Consider the following 13,130-nt stretch of genomic DNA (forward strand, 5'->3'; position numbering starts at 1 on the left):
TGACGCTTTGAAAACTGCTCCACGAAAAGGAAGTTTCAAGTCTGTGAGTTGAATGCACACATCGTAAAGAAGTTTCAGAGAATGCTTCTGTCTAGATTTTATGTGAAAGTATTTCCGTTTCCACCATTGGCCTCAAAGCATACCAAATGAACACTTGCAGATTCTACAAAAAGATTTTTTCAAAACTGTTCCATCAAAATACAGATTCAACTCTGGGTGACGAACGCATACAACAGAAAGTAGTTTCAGAGAACAATTCTGTCTGGTTTTTATGTGAAGATAGTCCCGTTTCCAACGAACGCTTCAAAGAGCTCCATATATATCATTATGCAGATTCTGCAAAAATACTATTTCAAAACTGCTCTACCCAAACGAAGGTTGAACTCTGTTTGTTGAATGCACACATCATAAGGAAGTTTCAGAAAATGCTTCTGTCTAGTTTTTATGTGAAGTTGTTTCCTTTTCCACCGTAGGCTTCAAAGCGCTCCTAATGAACATTTGCAAATTCTACAAAAAGAGTGTTTCAAAAGTGCTCTATCAAAAGAAAGGTTCAACTCTGTGTGTTGCATGCACGCAACACAAAGCAGTTTCTGAGAACACTTCTGTCTAGTTTTTATGTGAAGATATTCACGTTTCCAACGAAGGTCTCAAAGAGCTCCAAATATCCACTTGCAGATTCTGCGAAAAGTCTCTTTCAAGACTGCTCCATCGAAAGGAAGGTTCAAGTCTCTGAGTTGAATACACACATCTTAAAGAAGTTTCAGAAAATGCTTCTGTCTAGATTTTATGTGAAGATATTTCCTTTTCCACCATTGGCCTCAAAGCACAACGAATGAAAACTTGCAGATTCTATAAAAAAAAGTGTTTCAAAACTGCTGTATTAAAAGAAAGATTCAACTCTGTTAGTTGAATGTGTACAACACAAAGCAGGTTCAGAGAACACTTCTGTCTAGTTTTATGTGAAGATTGTACCATTTCCAACGAACGCCTCAAAAAGCTTCAAATATCCACATGCATATTCTGCAAAAACACTGTTTCAGAACTGCTCAAACAATGGAAGATTCAACTCTGTTAGTTAAATGCACACATCATAAAGGTGTTTCTTAGAATGCTTCCGTCATGTTTTTATGTGACATTGTTTCCTTTTCCACCGTGGGCTTCAATTCCCTCCAAATGAACACTTGCAAATTCTACCAAAAGAGTGTTTGAAAAGTGCTCTATCAAAAGAAAGGTTCACCTCTGTGTGTTGAGTGAACACAACACAAAGAAGTTTCTGAGAATACCTCTTTCTACTTTTTATTTGAAGATATTAACGTTTCCAATGAAGACCTCCAAGAGCTTCAAATATCAACTCGCAGATAATATAAAAAGAGTGTTTCAAAACTTCTCTTTCAAAGGAAGGTTGAACTCTGTGAGTTGAAAGCACACATCATAAATAACTTTCAGAGAATGCTTCTCTCTGGATTTTATGTGAAGATATTTCTTTTTCCAACATAGGCCTCAAAGTGCTCCTAATGAACAATTGCACATTCTACAAAGAATATTTCAAAACTGCTCTTTCAAAAAAAGTTTTTCAACTCTGTGAGTTGGATTCACGCTACACAAACCAGTTTCACAGAACGCATCCATCTAGTTTTTATTTGAAGATGTTACCATTTCCAACGATGGCCTGTAAGTGCTCCAAATATCCACTTGCAGATTCTGGAAAAACACTGTTTCAAAACTGCTCTAAGAAAAAGAAGGTTCAACTCTGTGAGTTGAATGCACACATCAAAAAATTGTTTCTGAGAATGCTTCTGTCTAGTTTTTATATGAAGATATTTCCTTTTCCACGATAGACCTCAAAGCACACCCCATGAACACTTGCAGATTCTACAAAAAAAGAGTGTTTCAAAACTGCTCTATCAAAAGAAAGATTCAACATTGTGAGTTGAAGGCATACAACATGAAGCAGTTTCTGAGAACACTTCTGTCTAGTTTTTTTGTGTGAGATATTCTGGTTTCCAACGAAGGCCTCAAGAGACCCAAATGTCCACTTGCATATTCTGCAAAAACACTGTTTCAAAACTGCTCTATCAAAAGGAAGGATTATCTCTCTGAGTTCAATGCACACACCATAAAGGTGTTTCTGAGAAACCTTCTGTCTGGTTTTTATATGAAGATATTTCCTTTTCCACCATAGGCCACAAAGCCCTCCAAAAGAAAACTTGCAGATTCTACAAAAAGGGTGTTTCAAAACTGTTCTATCAAGGGAAATGTTCAATTCTGTGGGTTGAAGAAACACATCACAAAGCAGTTTCTGAGAATGCTGCTGTCCAGTATTTATGTGAAGATATTCCCGTTTCCAGCGAAAGCCTGAAAGAGCTACAAATATCCACTTGCAGATTCTGCAAAATGACGCTTTGAAAACTGCTCCACGAAAAGGAAGTTTCAAGTCTGTGAGTTGAATGCACACATCGTAAAGAAGTTTCAGAGAATGCTTCTGTCTAGATTTTATGTGAAAGTATTTCCGTTTCCACCATTGGCCTCAAAGCATACCAAATGAACACTTGCAGATTCTACAAAAAGATTTTTTCAAAACTGTTCCATCAAAATACAGATTCAACTCTGGGTGACGAACGCATACAACAGAAAGTAGTTTCAGAGAACAATTCTGTCTGGTTTTTATGTGAAGATAGTCCCGTTTCCAACGAACGCTTCAAAGAGCTCCATATATATCATTATGCAGATTCTGCAAAAATACTATTTCAAAACTGCTCTACCCAAACGAAGGTTGAACTCTGTTTGTTGAATGCACACATCATAAGGAAGTTTCAGAAAATGCTTCTGTCTAGTTTTTATGTGAAGTTGTTTCCTTTTCCACCGTAGGCTTCAAAGCGCTCCTAATGAACATTTGCAAATTCTACAAAAAGAGTGTTTCAAAAGTGCTCTATCAAAAGAAAGGTTCAACTCTGTGTGTTGCATGCACGCAACACAAAGCAGTTTCTGAGAACACTTCTGTCTAGTTTTTATGTGAAGATATTCACGTTTCCAACGAAGGTCTCAAAGAGCTCCAAATATCCACTTGCAGATTCTGCGAAAAGTCTCTTTCAAGACTGCTCCATCGAAAGGAAGGTTCAAGTCTCTGAGTTGAATACACACATCTTAAAGAAGTTTCAGAAAATGCTTCTGTCTAGATTTTATGTGAAGATATTTCCTTTTCCACCATTGGCCTCAAAGCACAACGAATGAAAACTTGCAGATTCTATAAAAAAAAGTGTTTCAAAACTGCTGTATTAAAAGAAAGATTCAACTCTGTTAGTTGAATGTGTACAACACAAAGCAGGTTCAGAGAACACTTCTGTCTAGTTTTATGTGAAGATTGTACCATTTCCAACGAACGCCTCAAAAAGCTTCAAATATCCACATGCATATTCTGCAAAAACACTGTTTCAGAACTGCTCAAACAATGGAAGATTCAACTCTGTTAGTTAAATGCACACATCATAAAGGTGTTTCTTAGAATGCTTCCGTCATGTTTTTATGTGACATTGTTTCCTTTTCCACCGTGGGCTTCAATTCCCTCCAAATGAACACTTGCAAATTCTACCAAAAGAGTGTTTGAAAAGTGCTCTAGCAAAAGAAAGGTTCAACTCTGTGTGTTGAGTGCACACAACACAAAGAAGTTTCTGAGAATACCTCTGTCTAGTATTTATGTGAAGATATTCACGTTTCCAACGAAGGCCTCAAAGAGCTCCAAATATCCACTTGCAGATAATATAAAAAGAATATTTCAAAACTGCTCTTTCAAAAGGAAGGTTGAACTCTGTGTGTTGAAAGCACACATCATAAATAACTTTCAGAGAATGCTTCTGTCTGGATTTTATGTGAAGATACTTCCTTTTCCAACATAGGCCTCAAAGTGCTCCTAATGAACAATTGCACATTCTACAAAGAATATTTCAAAACTGCTCTTTCAAAAAAAGTTTTTCAACTCTGTGAGTTGGATTCACGCTACACAAACCAGTTTCACAGAACGCATCCATCTAGTTTTTATTTGAAGATGTTACCATTTCCAACGATGGCCTGTAAGTGCTCCAAATATCCACTTGCAGATTCTGGAAAAACACTGTTTCAAAACTGCTCTAAGAAAAAGAAGGTTCAACTCTGTGAGTTGAATGCACACATCAAAAAATTGTTTCTGAGAATGCTTCTGTCTAGTTTTTATATGAAGATATTTCCTTTTCCACGATAGACCTCAAAGCACACCCCATGAACACTTGCAGATTCTACAAAAAAAGAGTGTTTCAAAACTGCTCTATCAAAAGAAAGATTCAACATTGTGAGTTGAAGGCATACAACACGAAGCAGTTTCTGAGAACACTTCTGTCTAGTTTTTTTGTGTGAGATATTCTGGTTTCCAACGAAGGCCTCAAGAGATCCAAATGTCCACTTGCATATTCTGCAAAAACACTGTTTCAAAACTGCTCTATCAAAAGGAAGGATTATCTCTCTGAGTTCAATGCACACACCATAAAGGTGTTTCTGAGAAACCTTCTGTCTGGTTTTTATATGAAGATATTTCCTTTTCCACCATAGGCCACAAAGCCCTCCAAAAGAAAACTTGCAGATTCTACAAAAAGGGTGTTTCAAAACTGTTCTATCAAGGGAAATGTTCAATTCTGTGGGTTGAAGAAACACATCACAAAGCAGGTTCTGAGAATGCTGCTGTCCAGTATTTATGTGAAGATATTCCCGTTTCCAACGAAAGCCTGAAAGAGCTACAAATATCCACTTGCAGATTCTGCAAAATGACGCTTTGAAAACTGCTCCACGAAAAGGAAGTTTCAAGTCTGTGAGTTGAATGCACACATCGTAAAGAAGTTTCAGAGAATGCTTCTGTCTAGATTTTATGTGAAAGTATTTCCGTTTCCACCATTGGCCTCAAAGCATACCAAATGAACACTTGCAGATTCTACAAAAAGATTTTTTCAAAACTGTTCTATCAAAATACAGATTCAACTCTGGGTGACGAACGCATACAACAGAAAGTAGTTTCAGAGAACAATTCTGTCTGGTTTTTATGTGAAGATAGTCCCGTTTCCAACGAACGCTTCAAAGAGCTCCATATATATCCTTATGCAGATTCTGCAAAAATACTATTTCAAAACTGCTCTACCCAAACGAAGGTTGAACTCTGTTTGTTGAATGCACACATCATAAGGAAGTTTCAGAAAATGCTTCTGTCTAGTTTTTATGTGAAGTTGTTTCCTTTTCCACCGTAGGCTTCAAAGCGCTCCTAATGAACATTTGCAAATTCTACAAAAAGAGTGTTTCAAAAGTGCTCTATCAAAAGAAAGGTTCAACTCTGTGAGTTGCATGCACGCAACACAAAGCAGTTTCTGAGAACACTTCTGTCTAGTTTTTATGTGAAGATATTCACGTTTCCAACGAAGGTCTCAAAGAGCTCCAAATATCCACTTGCAGATTCTGCGAAAAGTCTCTTTCAAGACTGCTCCATCGAAAGGAAGGTTCAAGTCTCTGAGTTGAATACACACATCTTAAAGAAGTTTCAGAAAATGCTTCTGTCTAGATTTTATGTGAAGATATTTCCTTTTCCACCATTGGCCTCAAAGCACAACGAATGAAAACTTGCAGATTCTATAAAAAAAAGTGTTTCAAAACTGCTGTATTAAAAGAAAGATTCAACTCTGTTAGTTGAATGTGTACAACACAAAGCAGGTTCAGAGAACACTTCTGTCTAGTTTTATGTGAAGATTGTACCATTTCCAACGAACGCCTCAAAAAGCTTCAAATATCCACACGCATATTCTGCAAAAACACTGTTTCAGAACTGCTCAAACAATGGAAGATTCAACTCTGTTAGTTAAATGCACACATCATAAAGGTGTTTCTTAGAATGCTTCCGTCATGTTTTTATGTGACATTGTTTCCTTTTCCACCGTGAGCTTCAATTCCCTCCAAATGAACACTTGCAAATTCTACCAAAAGAGTGTTTGAAAAGTGCTCTAGCAAAAGAAAGGTTCAACTCTGTGTGTTGAGTGCACACAACACAAAGAAGTTTCTGAGAATACCTCTGTCTAGTATTTATGTGAAGATATTCACGTTTCCAACGAAGGCCTCAAAGAGCTCCAAATATCCACTTGCAGATAATATAAAAAGAATATTTCAAAACTGCTCTTTCAAAAGGAAGGTTGAACTCTGTGTGTTGAAAGCACACATCATAAATAACTTTCAGAGAATGCTTCTGTCTGGATTTTATGTGAAGATACTTCCTTTTCCAACATAGGCCTCAAAGTGCTCCTAATGAACAATTGCACATTCTACAAAGAATATTTCAAAACTGCTCTTTCAAAAAAAGTTTTTCAACTCTGTGAGTTGGATTCACGCTACACAAACCAGTTTCACAGAACGCATCCATCTAGTTTTTATTTGAAGATGTTACCATTTCCAACGATGGCCTGTAAGTGCTCCAAATATCCACTTGCAGATTCTGGAAAAACACTGTTTCAAAACTGCTCTAAGAAAAAGAAGGTTCAACTCTGTGAGTTGAATGCACACATCAAAAAATTGTTTCTGAGAATGCTTCTGTCTAGTTTTTATATGAAGATATTTCCTTTTCCACGATAGACCTCAAAGCACACCCTATGAACACTTGCAGATTCTACAAAAAAAGAGTGTTTCAAAACTGCTCTATCAAAAGAAAGATTCAACATTGTGAGTTGAAGGCATACAACACGAAGCAGTTTCTGAGAACACTTCTGTCTAGTTTTTTTGTGTGAGATATTCTGGTTTCCAACGAAGGCCTCAAGAGATCCAAATGTCCACTTGCATATTCTGCAAAAACACTGTTTCAAAACTGCTCTATCAAAAGGAAGGATTATCTCTCTGAGTTCAATGCACACACCATAAAGGTGTTTCTGAGAAACCTTCTGTCTGGTTTTTATATGAAGATATTTCCTTTTCCACCATAGGCCACAAAGCCCTCCAAAAGAAAACTTGCAGATTCTACAAAAAGGGTGTTTCAAAACTGTTCTATCAAGGGAAATGTTCAATTCTGTGGGTTGAAGAAACACATCACAAAGCAGGTTCTGAGAATGCTGCTGTCCAGTATTTATGTGAAGATATTCCCGTTTCCAACGAAAGCCTGAAAGAGCTACAAATATCCACTTGCAGATTCTGCAAAATGACGCTTTGAAAACTGCTCCACGAAAAGGAAGTTTCAAGTCTGTGAGTTGAATGCACACATCGTAAAGAAGTTTCAGAGAATGCTTCTGTCTAGATTTTATGTGAAAGTATTTCCGTTTCCACCATTGGCCTCAAAGCATACCAAATGAACACTTGCAGATTCTACAAAAAGATTTTTTCAAAACTGTTCTATCAAAATACAGATTCAACTCTGGGTGACGAACGCATACAACAGAAAGTAGTTTCAGAGAACAATTCTGTCTGGTTTTTATGTGAAGATAGTCCCGTTTCCAACGAACGCTTCAAAGAGCTCCATATATATCCTTATGCAGATTCTGCAAAAATACTATTTCAAAACTGCTCTACCCAAACGAAGGTTGAACTCTGTTTGTTGAATGCACACATCATAAGGAAGTTTCAGAAAATGCTTCTGTCTAGTTTTTATGTGAAGTTGTTTCCTTTTCCACCGTAGGCTTCAAAGCGCTCCTAATGAACATTTGCAAATTCTACAAAAAGAGTGTTTCAAAAGTGCTCTATCAAAAGAAAGGTTCAACTCTGTGAGTTGCATGCACGCAACACAAAGCAGTTTCTGAGAACACTTCTGTCTAGTTTTTATGTGAAGATATTCACGTTTCCAACGAAGGTCTCAAAGAGCTCCAAATATCCACTTGCAGATTCTGCGAAAAGTCTCTTTCAAGACTGCTCCATCGAAAGGAAGGTTCAAGTCTCTGAGTTGAATACACACATCTTAAAGAAGTTTCAGAAAATGCTTCTGTCTAGATTTTATGTGAAGATATTTCCTTTTCCACCATTGGCCTCAAAGCACAACGAATGAAAACTTGCAGATTCTATAAAAAAAAGTGTTTCAAAACTGCTGTATTAAAAGAAAGATTCAACTCTGTTAGTTGAATGTGTACAACACAAAGCAGGTTCAGAGAACACTTCTGTCTAGTTTTATGTGAAGATTGTACCATTTCCAACGAACGCCTCAAAAAGCTTCAAATATCCACACGCATATTCTGCAAAAACACTGTTTCAGAACTGCTCAAACAATGGAAGATTCAACTCTGTTAGTTAAATGCACACATCATAAAGGTGTTTCTTAGAATGCTTCCGTCATGTTTTTATGTGACATTGTTTCCTTTTCCACCGTGGGCTTCAATTCCCTCCAAATGAACACTTGCAAATTCTACCAAAAGAGTGTTTGAAAAGTGCTCTAGCAAAAGAAAGGTTCAACTCTGTGTGTTGAGTGCACACAACACAAAGAAGTTTCTGAGAATACCTCTGTCTAGTATTTATGTGAAGATATTCACGTTTCCAACGAAGGCCTCAAAGAGCTCCAAATATCCACTTGCAGATAATATAAAAAGAATATTTCAAAACTGCTCTTTCAAAAGGAAGGTTGAACTCTGTGTGTTGAAAGCACACATCATAAATAACTTTCAGAGAATGCTTCTGTCTGGATTTTATGTGAAGATACTTCCTTTTCCAACATAGGCCTCAAAGTGCTCCTAATGAACAATTGCACATTCTACAAAGAATATTTCAAAACTGCTCTTTCAAAAAAAGTTTTTCAACTCTGTGAGTTGGATTCACGCTACACAAACCAGTTTCACAGAACGCATCCATCTAGTTTTTAATTGAAGATGTTACCATTTCCAACGATGGCCTGTAAGTGCTCCAAATATCCACTTGCAGATTCTGGAAAAACACTGTTTCAAAACTGCTCTAAGAAAAAGAAGGTTCAACTCTGTGAGTTGAATGCACACATCAAAAAATTGTTTCTGAGAATGCTTCTGTCTAGTTTTTATATGAAGATATTTCCTTTTCCACGATAGACCTCAAAGCACACCCCATGAACACTTGCAGATTCTACAAAAAAAGAGTGTTTCAAAACTGCTCTATCAAAAGAAAGATTCAACATTGTGAGTTGAAGGCATACAACACGAAGCAGTTTCTGAGAACACTTCTGTCTAGTTTTTTTGTGTGAGATATTCTGGTTTCCAACGAAGGCCTCAAGAGATCCAAATGTCCACTTGCATATTCTGCAAAAACACTGTTTCAAAACTGCTCTATCAAAAGGAAGGATTATCTCTCTGAGTTCAATGCACACACCATAAAGGTGTTTCTGAGAAACCTTCTGTCTGGTTTTTATATGAAGATATTTCCTTTTCCACCATAGGCCACAAAGCCCTCCAAAAGAAAACTTGCAGATTCTACAAAAAGGGTGTTTCAAAACTGTTCTATCAAGGGAAATGTTCAATTCTGTGGGTTGAAGAAACACATCACAAAGCAGGTTCTGAGAATGCTGCTGTCCAGTATTTATGTGAAGATATTCCCGTTTCCAACGAAAGCCTGAAAGAGCTACAAATATCCACTTGCAGATTCTGCAAAATGACGCTTTGAAAACTGCTCCACGAAAAGGAAGTTTCAAGTCTGTGAGTTGAATGCACACATCGTAAAGAAGTTTCAGAGAATGCTTCTGTCTAGATTTTATGTGAAAGTATTTCCGTTTCCACCATTGGCCTCAAAGCATACCAAATGAACACTTGCAGATTCTACAAAAAGATTTTTTCAAAACTGTTCTATCAAAATACAGATTCAACTCTGGGTGACGAACGCATACAACAGAAAGTAGTTTCAGAGAACAATTCTGTCTGGTTTTTATGTGAAGATAGTCCCGTTTCCAACGAACGCTTCAAAGAGCTCCATATATATCCTTATGCAGATTCTGCAAAAATACTATTTCAAAACTGCTCTACCCAAACGAAGGTTGAACTCTGTTTGTTGAATGCACACATCATAAGGAAGTTTCAGAAAATGCTTCTGTCTAGTTTTTATGTGAAGTTGTTTCCTTTTCCACCGTAGGCTTCAAAGCGCTCCTAATGAACATTTGCAAATTCTACAAAAAGAGTGTTTCAAAAGTGCTCTATCGAAAGAAAGGTTCAACTCTGTGAGTTGCATGCACGCAACACAAAGCAGTTTCTGAGAACACTTCTGTCTAGTTTTTATGTGAAGATATTCACGTTTCCAACGAAGGTCTCAAAGAGCTCCAAATATCCACTTGCAGATTCTGCGAAAAGTCTCTTTCAAGACTGCTCCATCGAAAGGAAGGTTCAAGTCTCTGAGTTGAATACACACATCTTAAAGAAGTTTCAGAAAATGCTTCTGTCTAGATTTTATGTGAAGATATTTCCTTTTCCACCATTGGCCTCAAAGCACAACGAATGAAAACTTGCAGATTCTATAAAAAAAAGTGTTTCAAAACTGCTGTATTAAAAGAAAGATTCAACTCTGTTAGTTGAATGTGTACAACACAAAGCAGGTTCAGAGAACACTTCTGTCTAGTTTTATGTGAAGATTGTACCATTTCCAACGAACGCCTCAAAAAGCTTCAAATATCCACACGCATATTCTGCAAAAACACTGTTTCAGAACTGCTCAAACAATGGAAGATTCAACTCTGTTAGTTAAATGCACACATCATAAAGGTGTTTCTTAGAATGCTTCCGTCATGTTTTTATGTGACATTGTTTCCTTTTCCACCGTGGGCTTCAATTCCCTCCAAATGAACACTTGCAAATTCTACCAAAAGAGTGTTTGAAAAGTGCTCTAGCAAAAGAAAGGTTCAACTCTGTGTGTTGAGTGCACACAACACAAAGAAGTTTCTGAGAATACCTCTGTCTAGTATTTATGTGAAGATATTCACGTTTCCAACGAAGGCCTCAAAGAGCTCCAAATATCCACTTGCAGATAATATAAAAAGAATATTTCAAAACTGCTCTTTCAAAAGGAAGGTTGAACTCTGTGTGTTGAAAGCACACATCATAAATAACTTTCAGAGAATGCTTCTGTCTGGATTTTATGTGAAGATACTTCCTTTTCCAACATAGGCCTCAAAGTGCTCCTAATGAACAATTGCACATTCTACAAAGAATATTTCAAAACTGCTCTTTCAAAAAAAGTTTTTCAACTCTGTGAGTTGGATTCACGCTACACAAACCAGTTTCACAGAACGCATCCATCTAGTTTTTAATTGAAGATGTTACCATTTCCAACGATGGCCTGTAAGTGCTCCAAATATCCACTTGCAGATTCTGGAAAAACACTGTTTCAAAACTGCTCTAAGAAAAAGAAGGTTCAACTCTGTGAGTTGAATGCACACATCAAAAAATTGTTTCTGAGAATGCTTCTGTCTAGTTTTTATATGAAGATATTTCCTTTTCCACGATAGACCTCAAAGCACACCCCATGAACACTTGCAGATTCTACAAAAAAAGAGTGTTTCAAAACTGCTCTATCAAAAGAAAGATTCAACATTGTGAGTTGAAGGCATACAACACGAAGCAGTTTCTGAGAACACTTCTGTCTAGTTTTTTTGTGTGAGATATTCTGGTTTCCAACGAAGGCCTCAAGAGATCCAAATGTCCACTTGCATATTCTGCAAAAACACTGTTTCAAAACTGCTCTATCAAAAGGAAGGATTATCTCTCTGAGTTCAATGCACACACCATAAAGGTGTTTCTGAGAAACCTTCTGTCTGGTTTTTATATGAAGATATTTCCTTTTCCACCATAGGCCACAAAGCCCTCCAAAAGAAAACTTGCAGATTCTACAAAAAGGGTGTTTCAAAACTGTTCTATCAAGGGAAATGTTCAATTCTGTGGGTTGAAGAAACACATCACAAAGCAGGTTCTGAGAATGCTGCTGTCCAGTATTTATGTGAAGATATTCCCGTTTCCAACGAAAGCCTGAAAGAGCTACAAATATCCACTTGCAGATTCTGCAAAATGACGCTTTGAAAACTGCTCCACGAAAAGGAAGTTTCAAGTCTGTGAGTTGAATGCACACATCGTAAAGAAGTTTCAGAGAATGCTTCTGTCTAGATTTTATGTGAAAGTATTTCCGTTTCCACCATTGGCCTCAAAGCATACCAAATGAACACTTGCAGATTCTACAAAAAGATTTTTTCAAAACTGTTCTATCAAAATACAGATTCAACTCTGGGTGACGAACGCATACAACAGAAAGTAGTTTCAGAGAACAATTCTGTCTGGTTTTTATGTGAAGATAGTCCCGTTTCCAACGAACGCTTCAAAGAGCTCCATATATATCCTTATGCAGATTCTGCAAAAATACTATTTCAAAACTGCTCTACCCAAACGAAGGTTGAACTCTGTTTGTTGAATGCACACATCATAAGGAAGTTTCAGAAAATGCTTCTGTCTAGTTTTTATGTGAAGTTGTTTCCTTTTCCACCGTAGGCTTCAAAGCGCTCCTAATGAACATTTGCAAATTCTACAAAAAGAGTGTTTCAAAAGTGCTCTATCAAAAGAAAGGTTCAACTCTGTGAGTTGCATGCACGCAACACAAAGCAGTTTCTGAGAACACTTCTGTCTAGTTTTTATGTGAAGATATTCACGTTTCCAACGAAGGTCTCAAAGAGCTCCAAATATCCACTTGCAGATTCTGCGAAAAGTCTCTTTCAAGACTGCTCCATCGAAAGGAAGGTTCAAGTCTCTGAGTTGAATACACACATCTTAAAGAAGTTTCAGAAAATGCTTCTGTCTAGATTTTATGTGAAGATATTTCCTTTTCCACCATTGGCCTCAAAGCACAACGAATGAAAACTTGCAGATTCTATAAAAAAAAGTGTTTCAAAACTGCTGTATTAAAAGAAAGATTCAACTCTGTTAGTTGAATGTGTACAACACAAAGCAGGTTCAGAGAACACTTCTGTCTAGTTTTATGTGAAGATTGTACCATTTCCAACGAACGCCTCAAAAAGCTTCAAATATCCACACGCATATTCTGCAAAAACACTGTTTCAGAACTGCTCAAACAATGGAAGATTCAACTCTGTTAGTTAAATGCACACATCATAAAGGTGTTTCTTAGAATGCTTCCGTCATGTTTTTATGTGACATTGTTTCCTTTTCCAC

Source organism: Pongo abelii, chromosome 13, assembly GCF_028885655.2.
Source record: "Pongo abelii isolate AG06213 chromosome 13, NHGRI_mPonAbe1-v2.0_pri, whole genome shotgun sequence".
NCBI classification, from domain to species: Eukaryota; Metazoa; Chordata; class Mammalia; order Primates; family Hominidae; genus Pongo; species Pongo abelii.